Below are 15,458 nucleotides of genomic sequence, written 5' to 3' on the forward strand. Positions count from 1 at the left end.
AATCACATAGAGACTTGATTAAAATGGAGATTTTTCTGGCTGTCCCTTGGAGAATTTGCTACTGAATGGCAAAGTTTGTGACCAGATTACGCATATTTAACACATTATCCAGGGGATTCCAATCACCCATGTCCATGAGTGACATGTGGAGAAACACTATCTTACACTCAAATGGGATCAAGAGTGTGCTTTATAAAAACTCGCTTAGAGGAATAAAACAATGAACTCATTTTTGTTTCAGTTATGTCATGTTATAAACTGCATAGTCTTGAATTTATTACTTAAAATAAATATCAAGAAAGTAATTCATCTTTTTCATAGGTGAAGTTGATTTGTATATGTTAAAATAATGTACACATTTGTGTTAAAGCACTTCTAATCTCTTTGAAGACTGCCCTTTTTTATGCCACCCAGTTATACTTGGAATATAGTAAATATTCAGTAATTATTTGCTTACATATTGATTTACCATCACAACGAAAGCAAAAAAACTTATTTTAAATAGCAGTTTCTTCTTTTATTTATTTCTTTTGTTTCAAATTAATGTTTGTTTATTTTTGAGAGAGAGAATGTGAGTGGGAATGGTGCAGAGAGAGAAGGAGATACACAATCCAAAGCAGGATCCAGGCTCTGAGCTATCAGCACACAGACTGATGCAGGGCTCAAACTCACAAACTGTGAGATCATGACCCGAGTTGAAGTCAGATGCTTAACTGACTGAGCCACCAAAGCACCCTGTAAATAGTAGTTTTCTTCTTTTAAACAATAGTTCATATTCCAATGTGATTATATTCCACATCCAAAGAATGTACATGGTGTAAATATCCCAGCATAAAATGATTCTTAAATGCAGTCTTCAGTAGTTTGCTTGGTTTCCTTTATAAACGCAGAGCAATAGCTTTTCCAACACTTCTTTAAAATATTAATAAAGATTTTTTATAGGTTTTCTTAACCAATCATAGAAGCAAAGACAATACAAAGTTAATATAGTGAGTAGGTCATACATTCCCTCCTGGGACACATTATCCTCTGCATTACATTTGTTCAACTCTCCAGGGCTACATTTTTCCAATAATGTGCTTGGATAGTTCCATTATCATCCAAGGTAGTTGAACATTAATGAATCACTCAGCACAGGAAGAATAATGTTCCAGATCTTGCTGCATTTTCTAGGAATTCATCGAACAGTAGTTGGACAAGTATTTAAGGAACTTCTTTAAGTAGTCATTCTTATTTTTGGCCTGGCTTGCCTGTATGTATTAGTGTGCAAGGCATTATTAAATGCATTGGATTTTCAAGATACCTTCTCCATATGAGAAATATGGATTTTCATTATAGTGTTTTCTTTGAATGTGGACAATTAATAGTGACATATTTTATTTTCTCCTTTTCAGCTGAACTGTGTATACAAGCCAGATAAAAGGAAGCAAGGTAAAAATCTCTGGGAGTCAAGACAAATGCAGCCGAGGAATGGAATTTGTACTTAATTAACTGAACTGAATTTCTTGATTTGTAGCACTCTATAATATTGAATAGGATCAATTTAGAAGCAACGACCATTGTAGTTTTCTTTACTTTTCCAGGTTGTGAGCATGAGTTTCCCCATTTAATATAAAAATCAACATATTCTTTGCAGAAGAATATGGTATGTGACATTTAGTTGGCCAAAGAATGCAGCTAAAGTTTGCTACTGTGAGAGTTTTCTAGATGTCTCATGGGGATCAAGATTTCTCACAGAAATTTGGAAAAGTTTTGGAGCAAGATTATATTTATACACTCCTTGTGTTTGGGTATTTTGAGGGTAGCCCTCAAAGATTCCTGCTTCTTGATATTCACACCTTTGTAAAGTTTATTCTCTTTGAGTGTCAGCCAAACATAATGATTTGCCTTTTACACGGACACTATGACAGAGGTAATGAAATGTCATCTTTTTTTGCTTTATGTTTTTATTTAAATCCTACTTAGTTAACATATACTGTAATTTTAGTTTCAGGAATTGAATTTAGTGATTCATCCTTTACATATAATATCCAGTGTGCATCACAAGTGCCTCCTTAATACCCATCACCTCGCCTACCTACTCTCCAGCACCTTCATTTTGTTTTCTACAGTTAAGTCTGTTTTATGATTTCCCCCCTGTCTTTTTTCCCTATGTTCATCTATTTTGCTTCTTAAATTCCACACATGAATAAAATCATATGGTATTTGTCTTTCTCTGACTGATATAGATGTTCAAGATTGCTTTGGCTATTTAGTGTTTTTTTTTTTTTTTTTTTTTGTGCTTCCATATGCATTTTAGGATTGTTTGTTCCAACTCTGTGAAAAATGCTGGTGGTATTTTGATATGGATTGCATTAAATACATAGATTGCTTTGGGTAGTAGACACATTTTAACAATATTTATTCTTTCAATCCATGACCATGTAATCATTTCCATTTCTTTGGGTCTTTTTCAATTTCTTTCATCAATATTCTATGTTTTTCAGAGTACAGATCTTTCAGCTTTTGCTTAGGTTTATTCCTAGGTATCTTATGGGTTTTGGTGCAATTGTAAATGGGATCAATTCCTTGATTTCTCTTTCTGATGCTTCATTATTGGTGTATAGAAATGCAACAGATTCATGTACATTGATTTTGTATCCTGAGACTTTACTGAATTTGTGTATCATTTCTAGAAATTTTTTGGTGGTCTTTCAGGTTTTCTACGTAGAGTATCATGTTGTCTGTGTATATGAAAGTTTTACTTGTTTCTTGCTGATTGGGGTAACTTTTATTTCTTTTTGTTGTCTGATTGCTGATACTAGGACTTCCAGTACTATGATAAATAACAATGGTAAAAGTAGTCTTTAGGTTTAAAATGAGAATCTTATAGACAGCATATAGATGAGTCTTGTGGTTTTTTTTTTTTTTTTTGATTTGTTTTGTTTTTATCCATTCTGACACCCTATGTCTTTTGATTGGAGCATTTACATTCAGAGTGATTATTCATAGATATGAATTTAGTGCCATTGTACTACTTGTTAAGTCGTGGTTTCTAGAGATTTTCTCTGTTCCTTACTTGTCTTTGTTGCTCTTGGTCTTTCTTTCCCATGCAAAGAATCCCCTTTAATATTTCTTGCAAGGCTGTTTTAGTGGTCACAAACTCCTTTAGTTTTTGTTTGGGAAAATCTTTATCTCTCCTTTTATTCTAAATTACAACCTTGCTGTATGAAGTATCCTTGGCTGCATATTTTTCCCATTCAGTGCATTGAATATATCATGTCACTCCCTTCTGGCTTGCCAAGCTTCTGTGGAAACATCTTGTGCTAACTTTATTTGTCTTCCCTTGTAAGTTAGGGATTTCTCTTCTCTTTCCACTTTTAGGATTTTTTTCCCTTGTCTCTATATTTTACAAATGTTACTACAATATGTCTATGCATTAACCTGTTTTGTTGACTTTGATGGAAGTTCTCTGTGGCTCCTAGATTTGGATATCTCTTTCCTTCTCCAAATTATGGAAATTTACAGCTATAATTTGTTCAAATAAACTTTCTGCCTCTTTTTCCCTTTCTTCTTCTTTTGAGATTCCTATGATGTGAATATTATTATGTTTTGTATAGTAACCGAGTTCGCTAAGTCTACATTCATGATCCAATATTTTTCTTCCCTCTTCTTTTCAACTTCATTATTTTCCACAATTTTACCTTTTATATAACTTAATTGTTCTTTTGCTTCTTCCATTCTTGTAGCATTACACCCATTTGTTTTTGCATGTTGGTTATGGCATTTTAAATTTCAACCTGACTAGTTTTTGTCTTTTATCTCTGTGTGAAGGGACTCCTTTGTGTGTCTTATGTTTTGTTTTCTTTTTAAAGCCTAGCTAGTATCCTTATGATTGTTGCTTTAAATTCTGGGTCAGGCCAATTACTTATATCTCTTTCAATTAGATGCCTGGCTCTGACGTTTTCTTGTTCTTTCTTTTGGGATGAATTCTTTCCTCTTGGCATTTTGTCCAAGTATTTGTCTTCTTCTCTGTGTTATGAAAGCCTGTTGTGTTTCCTGCTCCTGAAAATAATGGCTTTATTAAGAAGTGATCATATATTGCCGACGGCCTGGTGCTTCAGGAAGGGTTTCTGGTGTATGCTGTGTGCATTTTGCGGCTGTGTTTTGGCTACTCTTTCCCTCAGGTAAGCCCTCTGCAGAGTTTCTCCTTACCTGCAGTGGGGAGTATTTGGAACTTGGCCACAGTGTGGTGAGTTTTAACTAGGTGTGCTCTGGTCTGCTTGTTAAAAGAGACCTGATGCTACTTCCACTTAAACTGAAGCTTTGCAGTACTCTAGGTTTAGTAGACTTGGTTTGTGTGGAGGGTTTGTGCTGGCCCTCTGAGGAGGGGCCCACTATGCTGGTTCTCAGGCACACTTTCCATAGTAAAGAAGTATCTGCAGAGAGCAGGGGGATTGGGCTTTGTGTAAGCTGTTTAGGTCACCACTGTTGGCAATGTGCTACTTATAGAAGTTATTTTATGCTGAGGAGCGGGGAAGCAAAATAGCACCAGCCTTCTTGCTCCTCCCCAGAGAGGGGAGTTCGCACCTGCTGCTGTTCAAGAAGGTCTCAGAGAAGAGTGAACCACCTCCCTTCATGTGTCCCAGGCATCCATCAGATTCCTACCTTCACCCTATCTGTGTCCAGACCGTCTCCCCACCCAACAGGGCAGAGCACCTGTGCTTTATCCCAGACAGGCCTGCTGAGTTTTAAAACTCCGATCTTCAGAGAAATGGTGTAGTGTGAATAGACGCTGGTCCTCTGGAGGAAGGTGTCACCATGCTGGGGCTGGTGCAGGTGTGTCTCAAAAGGGTAGTTGCACCAATGTACAGTATCTTGGAGTTTGGAGTAAAGCACAGCAAAAAGCCAGCATCTAGCTTAGCTACCCTTAGCAGGTGTCTCTACCCCTATTCTAAGAAATGGGGCAGCACAGTGGTGCCACCAGCTCTTTTGTCCCCAAAGAGGCCATGCCACATCTCCCAGATGTGCTCTAAGAATGAGGAATTGTTTCTCCCAGTGCCTCTCTGGGGATCCTCAGAAGCCATCATATGCCTCTGCCTCCTTTTCCACATGAGCACTGACGTTCCTCCAGGGTCTACACAAGCCACAACATGGAACTCTAAAAATCCAGTCTTTGAGCTCTGTTAATTGTAAAAACTCATGACAATCAGTCCCTTCTGCTTTCCCAGTCAATGGCTTTGGGGAAAGGTTTGCCTGTGTGATGCCCTGCGCTTCTCTCTGTCTCTTTCTCTCTCCTCTCTCCATGATCAGGAACCCTTCCCCTCTGCAGCACCTGTGATCCTTTTCTCCTCCAAATCATTTCTCTGCACCTCCTATCTTCCCCAAGATGGAAGTTTATTTTTTAAATTTATTTATTTTGAAAGACAGAGAGAGAGAGAGAGCAAGTGAATAGGGGAGAGACAGAGAGAGAGGGAGGGAAAGAGAGAATCCCAAACAGGCTCTGGACAGCATGGAGCCTGATGTGGGGCTTGAACTCATGAACCTTGAGATCATGACCTGAGCTGAAATCAAAAGTTGGATGCTAAACTGACTGAGACACCCAGGCTCAAATATGCAATATTAGGACAAAATGCCCATATTTAACACAATGATTCTACTTTCATCTAATATATTTTATATTGAAGAATAGTATAATGTAGAAATATTTTAAAAATTTCCTATTTTTTTGTTTCTAAAATGTACTAAAATTTAATCTATATGACAAGAAAAAAACAGTATTTTACAGCATGTGTATATGTATACTAGATGTGGAGCTGAGGAGAAATCTATTTTCATATTTGACTTAAAAGTCAAAGTTTTGAATACTTTCAAAGCCATTTAAATTCCCCATGTGTTTATAAAAACACAGTAAATATTTGACATAACTTTACAAATATTTTTATTTTCAGAACTCAAGAATCTCCATGAATACAGCCTATATAAATGCATAAAATATTATAAAATAATAATGGTATTTTAAATAATAGTTATACACACACAGAGAGGCAAAAATAATTTGTTTACAGTTTTCCAAATATAATCTATCAACATTCTCATCTCAGAACATTTCACATTGTGGGATGTTATTGTTGACATGAATATAAATACTATTAAATTTAGACCAGATTTATTGTTGTTTATTTATTCTTGCATGTTTTATTTGCTACTCTAATAAAATTGAATATAATTAAAATGTTTGTTGAGGTAAAGTCTATTTGAAAGCAAATTCTATCGTTCCATATTCTTCAGCCAGCTTATATTAGACACACTAATATTAAAATAATAGTAAAATAAATAAGATAATTGTTTAAGTTAATTGAATAAAGTAGCAGATGTTTTCATATTAAAAATTATGCAGATATACTGTAAACAGACTGTAAGAATTCTTAGAAAGATATTTTGCAATCATGTAATGTAAAGAATGAGTTCTGATGCCCACATTCAAATATTCAGAACCCTTTGTTTCTTTTGTTGTTGTTGTTATTTTGTGTTTTGAAATGGTATCCTCTTAGCTTGTCTAAACTATTAACAATATGTAAAACTTACTTTTGATGTTTATTCATCTATTTTTTATAGAGAGATTGCGAGCAGGGGAGGGACAGAGGAGAGAGACACAGAACCCAAAGCAGCCTCCAGACTGAACTGTCAGCACAGAGCCCAATGCGGGGCTCAAAACCCACAAACCATGAGATCATTACCTGAGCTGAAGTTAGATGCTCAACCAACTGAGCCACCCAGGCACCCCAAGAATTAACAATATTTTAAATGAAGAAAATTAATGTGAATTATGGTTATAATTAGTTCATTAGTGTATATCTTATCTAGTAATACTCTTTATTTTGAGAATTAACCAGGTTTTTAAATGATACCAGTCAACTTCTAAAACATTTGCCATATTGATCTGAAGTGGAGAAATTGTTGGGGAGAGACTTCTTTACTCCTTTTTAAAAAGCCATCTCTGGGGCGACTGGGTGGCGCAGTCGGTTAAGCGTCCGACTTCAGCCAGGTCACGATCTCGCGGTCCGGGAGTTCGAGCCCCGCGTCGGGCTCTGGGCTGATGGCTCAGAGCCTGGAGCCTGTTTCCGATTCTGTGTCTCCCTCTCTCTCTGCCCCTCCCCCGTTCATGCTCTGTCTCTCTCTGTCCCCAAAATAAATAAACGTTGAAAAAAAAATTTAATAAAAAGCCATCTCTGAGCACATTGTAAGATTGTCCATGTTTTTCTTTGGGAATTCATTCCCACATTGTAAGATTGTCCATGTTTTTCTTTGGGAATTCATTCCGCTGAATTACATGTTAATTTCACATCACTATCAAAAGTGAATTTCACATGCTTGCTTTACACTAAAAAATAAATGTTAATATGGTTTATGGTTATCTAAAGTATATCCATGTTGGGGGAAGACAAGCTCAGTATACAATTTTGAATCTCTAAAATGACAGCAGGTATATGTTAAACCTATCTTTTCATAAACTGGAAAAAATTCACAGAAGTTTATATCAATAATAAAATTTAATTTTACTTAACCCTACATGTGATTTACCAAAGGATTAAAATAAACACTTCCATATCATGCTCTTAAAATCATGCAAGATCTAAAGCTCCATATTTGAGGATATAATTATTTCTTTAAATATTATTTTTTTTGAATTGTTTAAAGTTTATATTATATTGCAGATATAAAACTAAATTAAAGAAAGTTAGCCCTTAAAGTTAGACTTTGATCATCCATTTTGTTATACTATTATCTCTGCCTTAACAGCTAATTCTTTTTAATTTGGCAAAAATCACACCTTTCATGCTGAGCTTCAGCTCTAACATTTATGTTAATATCTTTAATTTCTCCTCTGTTCCTTCCTCCTAGTGCAGGCCCAGATATTAATTTAATTAATGTATCATTTGACTTTTTCCATACCATAAGTTAAAGTTTAGCATCCAAGTTCTAAATGTCTCCCCAATGGACACTTAATTTTAGTTTATAATTTATTAATGCCAATGGGCAGTAATCCCTTTAAATACGTTAGGATGTTTTATGATCATAAAAATTAATTCATCTAGACAGAGTAGAATTTCTCTAAAATTCCTCTCATGAAAAAATAAAATATGCCTACATGCCTGTGCTTTAGAAACTATATTTTCCTATTCATGAGGTACCGTATCAGTTCTCTACCTCTTTTAGGATTATCCAGATTTGCAATTTTTTCTATAGTACCAATCAGAAAAGGTGACATAACAGTATTTCATCCTTTGCTCCTATCTATGATATCATTCCAAGTTTTGTTTTTGTTTTTTTTTTTTTTTTTTACCTTCTATGCTTCCGTAAGTCTTTCTAAAGAAAACACCTATATGTGCACAAACACACACATACACATGCACAATTTAATGAGCTTGCTCTGGTTTAGCAGATGCAGCAAGGGGGAATAAAACTACAAGTGGAAATAGCCAAGGTAGGCATTATACAAGGATTGGACCTCAGAAAGGAGTACCCATATACAGAGTGTACAAAGGAAATCTTTATCTTTTTATCACACCTGCGTAATGGAATGTTGTCTCAAATATCGTGCCTCAAATATTGTTAATTAAAAGTGACCAGCTGATATAGGGACTATTCCAGATGTTACACAAATCTATAAAGATTTGTCTCTTCACTAACATTATAAGGAAGTAACTGGGGATGTCTGGGTGGCTCAGTTGGTTAAGCTGCCGACTTCGACTCAGGTCGTGATCTCACAGTTCGTGAGTTCAAGCCCCGCGGTCGGACCCTGCGCTGATGGCTCAGAGCCTGGAGCCTGCTCCAGATTCTGTGTCTCCCTCTATCTCTGCCCCTCTCCTGCTCATGCTCTGTCTCTCAAAACTGAATAAATGTTAAAAATTGAAAAAAAAATCAAAAAGAAATAATTGGTTTGAAGGTGGGTCAGAGCATGAAATTAAAGCATGTCATCTAAAGGGCACATTTACATGAAGAAAACGGCCCATCTTACTGTGGTTCTAGGAGTACAGCTTCATCATTGTGGTGGTCACATGATTTTATAATAGAAATTATGTCATTTGAACCTATTGAAAAGTATTCCCTGGATTACCGTTGTCTTTAGGATTAAATCTAAATCATTTAGCATTTTCCCCAAGTTCAAGCCTGGTACCATCTCGGTGTATCATCTGTAGTACTTGACCCCTTATTTTCTGTGTTCTGACCATACTCTTTCCTGGTTTCTTGAATATAAAAATCTTTCCTTTTTTATCATGCCTTGATCTGATATTTTCTAAATATCTTACCTTCCCCAAACCCTACCTCTCTGGTTGTTATAGGTAATTTCTGCTCCTTGTTTCAAGTTTAAGCACAAATGCTATTCATGTAGAGAAGCAGAGAACTCATTTACTGTCCTTTATGTATGCAATTGATCAGCTCACTCTAGCCACCTTTTTACAGCATCATCAGAAAGGATTATTACAGATATATCCTGAAGCTTACTTTGTCCCTTGTCTTACAATTTCACCCAAACCTCTTCTTTCCAAAGGCAGAAACCTTTCTCTATGCTGTGTCCACATTGTTAAAGTGTGTATAACTTAAAAAAAGAATTTTTTTTTGCTTTTAATTAGTTTATTTTTATTTTATTTTATTATTTTTTTATTAAAATTTTTTTTCAACGTTTATTTATTTTTGGGACAGAGAGAGACAGAGCATGAACAGGGGAGGGGCAGAGAGAGAGGGAGACACAGAATCGGAAACAGGCTCCAGGCTCTGAGCCATCAGCCCAGAGCCTATGCGGGGCTCGAACTCCCGGACCGCGAGATCGTGACCTGGCTGAAGTCGGACGCTTAACCGACTGCGCCACCCAGGCGCCCCAGTTTAGTTTTTTTTTAATTGAAATACAGCTAATACACATGTTAAATTAATTTCAGGTATACAACTCAGTGATTGGACAACTCTATATGTCATGCTCACCACAAGTATGATTACCATCTGTCACCACATAATTCTATTACAATACCATTGACATATTCTCTGTGCTGTACCTTTTATCCCCCTGATTTATTCATTCTATAATTGGAACCCTGTATCTCCCACTCTTCTTCATCCACTTTGCCCATCCTTCCACTCTCTTTTCTTCCGGCAACCACCAGTTTGTTCTCTGTATTTATGGATGTGTTTCTGTCTCTTTTCTTGGTTAGTTTTAATTTTTTAGATTCCATATGTAAGTGAAATTATATGTTTTTTTTTGTCTTTCTCTGTCCATATTATTTCTTTTAGTTGCAAATTAATCTGTTGACAGTCATCGTAAAAGACACATCTTGACAGTCACATGATATTGAATTGAAAAAATGCCACACGTTTGTGAACAACAAAAGGACTGTATTTCAAAGGTTGGCATTTTGGTAATAAGCATTAAATACACGAATAAAAAATTTATCTCCTAAGAAGAGAATCAATAGTATTGGAAAGAATGAGAATTGATATAACAGCAGTTTTGTACTCTAAATATATCTTAGAGTGGGTTGGGGATAGTGGAATTGTGAATTCATTTGTGTGGATCACTGATGAAGGCATATACATTGACTGTCTCCAGGGCCAAAGCTTGAATGATGAGGAATACAGTAATGATGAAAGAATAGCCCTAAGATTTAGAAATCAAAGAGCAGGATAAACACATTAATCACATTTTTCTTTGCAACTTTTGGGTAAGGCAATACCATGGAATTCCTTATATGTGTTGATCTGAGTAAAGGAGAAATGGCTCAGGGCAGATCTAAGAACTGAGGAAGTGAAATGGTTTGTTATTCTCTTTCTACTTTGACCTCTCAAATGTATAGTGTTCCAGGTCAATGCAAATAAATATTTTAGGTTCCCTCTGGTAAGGGAGGTAAAGAGGTTGTCTGAAATTTTAAGAGCAGTTGCAAAGGTATCCCATGGACCAGAACAGAAGATAAGGCTAGGGACATTTTTTTTTTAATATGAAATTTACTGCCAAATTGGTTTCCATACAACCCCCATTGTTCGTTCCAAAGGTGCCCTCTTTAATACCCATCACCCACCCTCCCCTCCCTCCCACCCCCCATCTACCCTCAGTTTGTTCTCAGTTTTTAAGAGTCTCTTATGCTTTGGCTCTCTCCCTCTCTGACCTTTCTTTCTTTTTTTTTTTTTTTTCTTTTTTTTTCTTCCACTCCCCAAGGCTATGGACATTTCAGCATGGGAACGAAGAAGACAAAGGTTGCACACTTTACAGGTTCTAGCAAGGATCATTTCCCATGAATAGTGGTACAGGCATATTTCCAAATGCAGCAGAATGATACAGGATTTTTTTCTGGCAAAAGAGAGAAATGAGAAGGAAAAAAAGACAAACAAACCATTTATGAACTGGCAGAGTCAGGAGGGACCAGATTTGTGAATTACAAGGACTATATTTTCTGCGACCATAAAGTAAGAACTTCGAAACTAGAGAATAGTCTAGTTATAAACATGTATATTTAATACCATGTGAATTAGTCATCTTGAAGTGCTGTAACAACATACCACATACTGGGTTGCTTAAGCAACAGATATTTATTTATCATTGTGTTGAAGTCTAGAAAGTTCAAGAACAAGGACCGGAGTGTTTGGCTCCTGGCGAGAGCCTTCTTCCTGGTTTACATATGGTTGACTTCTCACTGTCCTCTCATTGTTAATATAGAGTGAGCTCTGGTCTCTCTTTTTTGGTGTAACTACACTAATGCCATCATAGAGGCCCCACCTTCACTTCTTCTAAACTTAACTACCTCTCAAAGACCTCCACCTTCAATTACTGTTACACTGGATGCCAGAACTTCAACATATGAATTTTAGGGAGACACAGACATTTGTTCCATAAAACCACGTTCCTGCATTTTAAATACATATATACTTGAATGTTTAGATTTGCAATTAATTTATTAATATCTATCTCCTCCAGTGGGCTGCAAATCCCTAATTCTCTGGTCATTATTTATAATGTCATTAAAATTTTGTTCTTGCAAAACGTAGGCATTCAGTAAATATTTGTTGAAAGAAGAAAGAAAAGTGAAAGGAAAGAAGAGTATGAAGGAGGGCAGAGAAAAATAAAACAAAGGAAAGAAGGAATGAGGGAGGGAGGGAAGGAAAAAAAAGAGATGAAATTAAACAAGACTACTAGAACTCGAAAGGTATTATACAGGTTCAGTCGGTGGTGGCCTGGGATCCTGGAATGCAAGTAATAACAATGACTTTGAACAATCATTGTCAAATTATTTTTACCTCATCTTTGTAAATAACAGAATATGTGAGAAGAAATTATTGGACCCTATGTAAAGTTCTTACTTGTGTGTCTTAGGAGAAAACTTTAAACTGGAACAATGAACCTAACATATGCTTATTTAATTGAAGACTCTCATCCAATCCTCTACAACCTTGAATGTGGCCTCTCCTCAAACATGTTAAGCCATGTGCATCACTTTGGGGATATTATGAAGAAAACACCCGTTCTTTCTCTAAAGTGACTCATAATCTCATAAAAGTGATTAATTATTTTACTCTAAATATCTCTATTGATTTCAAAAGCACACTGGAAACTGTAATCAGATTTTATCAGCAGATGGAAGATTGGATTTTCCTTACTTTCCAGGCTGAGAAATGTATCTCACGAAGCTAGAGGTGACTTCACAATTTCAGAGTAAGTGATAGTGAAGAGTAGACACTTCCTCTTAACCTCTTCACAGTCAGTATTCTGAAATATAGTAAACCAATTGGCCTAAAGAGTTTCACTGTTCCATTGAATAAAATCAAACTCTGCTTAAGCATCACTAGCTCAAGGAAACCTCCCTGCCTCCCCAGAAGGGAGGCATTCTTAGAAACCAGTGTTTTTTTCTCTTTCACAGCACCCATAAAAATTGTGATGTAATAATTAACTCATTATTTAACATCCTATTCTTCCCTGGAATGTACATTCTATGAAGCTATCTAAAGTATTTTTTTTCGAGTCTGAATCCCCAATATCTAACTGAATCCCCAATATGTAACTGGTACTTATTAAATATTATTGAATATAAAAATATCTTTTTAATTAATTAAACAGAGAAGAATCTATGGCTTGAAAAGGAATGAATCTAGCTTATACAAGCTGGACAAACAGAATGTTTATTGGAGGAATCATGGTTTATCAGAAATAAGTAAAACAACAACAGGCCTGTGCCTGGATAACGTGGCAAACTAAAACCGAGGACCTGAATGTGGGCGGACATTTTTCCATTAGTTACTTTTGAAAAGTTTTCTGTGCCAGCTTTATTTTCCTCTATTTGACATTAACTTCCTCTACATGGAAGACACATGGAAATCAATACTCAGGAAATGTAATTTTCAGAGCATAGCCACCGGAAGTGAATCACTGGTTTTTTTGTTAAGTCTAGTTAAAAAGTCCCAGGTAAAATATCTTTCCAATCTTGAGCTCATTCCTGGGCCAACAACTGTGTCCTGGGATTTAAGGTTCTATGACTTAAGCATGAGGTTTCTTGCAAGGCTGAATCTGAATTTCAGGTCACACATTTAGCTGGCTGTTTTGAAAGAAGTACGCTTAGTCTATTAAACTTTGTATTGTAGACGACTCTTCAGAGAGCCCATGCTATACCTGAAGCCAACTTCACACCACCATTTAATGCTTTTCTTTTATTACAGGGAACAAACCGCATGATATGCTGCAAGTATTATTTTAAATAATATATGGTAGAGGCTAGTGTCCCCATCTAACAATAGCATGCAAGCACATCTACAAAATGAAAGGTATTTATGGAGTATTTTATAATCTACTGGAAGGTGATTTTTTATGTGTAACTTCATGTGTCTATAGAGAGATTGAGGAGCTTACTACCCACTACCCACTGATACTCAGTGAATATTTTATTATTACAGAAATTAGATTTACATTGCCGTGGTATTTATTATTGTATGTAACGCTAACTCTTAAAAGTAATGTCTTTCTCAGTATACTTAAAGTTGGGACAATTACACAGTTACATTTGATTTAAGAGTATGATCACTTAGAGTAAGTTCATCTTACATGAGGTGTGTTCCTTAGTTTTCTAACTGGCTGAATTGTCTACCTTCAGGCAGAGAGACTAGAGACAATGGCTACTACCATTTTAATCAGCAGAATGTAGACTTTAATTGGTCTCATTCTATGAATCTTGGTTTCCATCTCATTGCATTCTCAAATCATAGTAAGGTCTAGCCTATTTACAACAAAGTTTATATGAACGTTGTGAAAAGATTGCTGATCTTATTAGAGATGACAGAAAAATTTTCAAGGTTTCTGAGGCCTTTGGTTGACTTGTATCATGTCCTGCAATGATCCATCATGTCTTTGTTTAAGTATCTATGAGTATAAGGTGGAAGTATTAAATGGAGCATTAATAAATATTAATTAATGTTAAATAAAAAATAAATAAAATATTAAGGCTAACGTAAATAAAGTATTAAATAATTTAATGGTATGTGTGAGAAAACTAATTGTGCTCATTTGATACATCACTTCATTGTCTCATTCAATGAGTCAGCATTCACTCATAGCTATTAACAGAAAAATACTGTGATTAACTCCACTAATAAGTCAGTTATACAGAGTGGGAGATGCCTTAGAGTTTTTTACTAAACAAAGGAATGATCACTACTGGATTTGATATTTACGCTGCATAAAGATTTTGATGGATGGAGAAGATGGGGAAAAGGTTTTATTTATTGTGTCTCTGAATGAAACATCCAAACCCCTATACAACGGATGCCACTCCAGCTCCCTGATTCCATTATCGTCTTCCTATTCTGAGATCAAACTCTTTCTATTCCTAGTGTTATCAGAAGCTCAGCTCTTCATGATTCAGGATACACTTTGCCATATTCTCCAATTAGGTTCACTATTCTAGTGTATTCTTCAATTTCAGTTGAAGAATTCATATCAGTTGAAGAATTATTTCTAAAAGGATGGCTCAGATTATGATAAGACACAATCCCAAATATTAATTATTAGCCTACTGCCAATTTATGAAGCCAAATGCTTCACTCCGGATCTATTTGTTCCAATACATGTCATTTCAACTTTGTTTCTATTTCTGAACTCAGACTTTAGTTAGTGATCATTTCCTATTTCCTAAAAGAAACAAACTTTTGCCCAATTTTACGCATTTGATCTCTAGAATTTTCAGGACTCTGATAAACGAACTGCAGCAAATTTGCTCAAATTTACTTGTGACCACATAATGGAGTGTGGTTGGTGCCTTATTTTTCAGTAGACACATAGGCTTGGGTGACTACTCCCTACACAAATTCCACTGAGTGCTGAATAGTAACAAAGGATAACAGCAACAGAAAAGACACATACCTTCTGATACTATACTAAGTAGTATCCTAAGCTTTGGTAGGGAGTGGTCACCCAAATTTATCTACTATCTCTTATAAACTAGTCC

The 15,458-nt window shown here is 35.8% G+C and overlaps 1 long non-coding RNA gene across 1 annotated transcript; it reads left to right on the plus strand.

Annotated features, from left to right (window-relative positions):
* Nucleotides 1–1,934: 1,934 nt before the first annotated feature.
* LOC121033302 (uncharacterized) lies at nucleotides 1,935–11,070 on the plus strand. Its single transcript, XR_005791845.1, has 3 exons — nucleotides 1,935–2,046; nucleotides 5,424–5,426; nucleotides 11,025–11,070. It is a non-coding gene; the product is annotated as an uncharacterized LOC121033302 (long non-coding RNA).
* The last annotated feature ends 4,388 nt before the right edge of the window (nucleotides 11,071–15,458 follow it).

This window comes from Herpailurus yagouaroundi, unplaced genomic scaffold (assembly GCF_014898765.1).
Source record: "Herpailurus yagouaroundi ecotype Mexico unplaced genomic scaffold, PumYag 28, whole genome shotgun sequence".
Classification (NCBI taxonomy): Eukaryota; Metazoa; Chordata; class Mammalia; order Carnivora; family Felidae; genus Herpailurus; species Herpailurus yagouaroundi.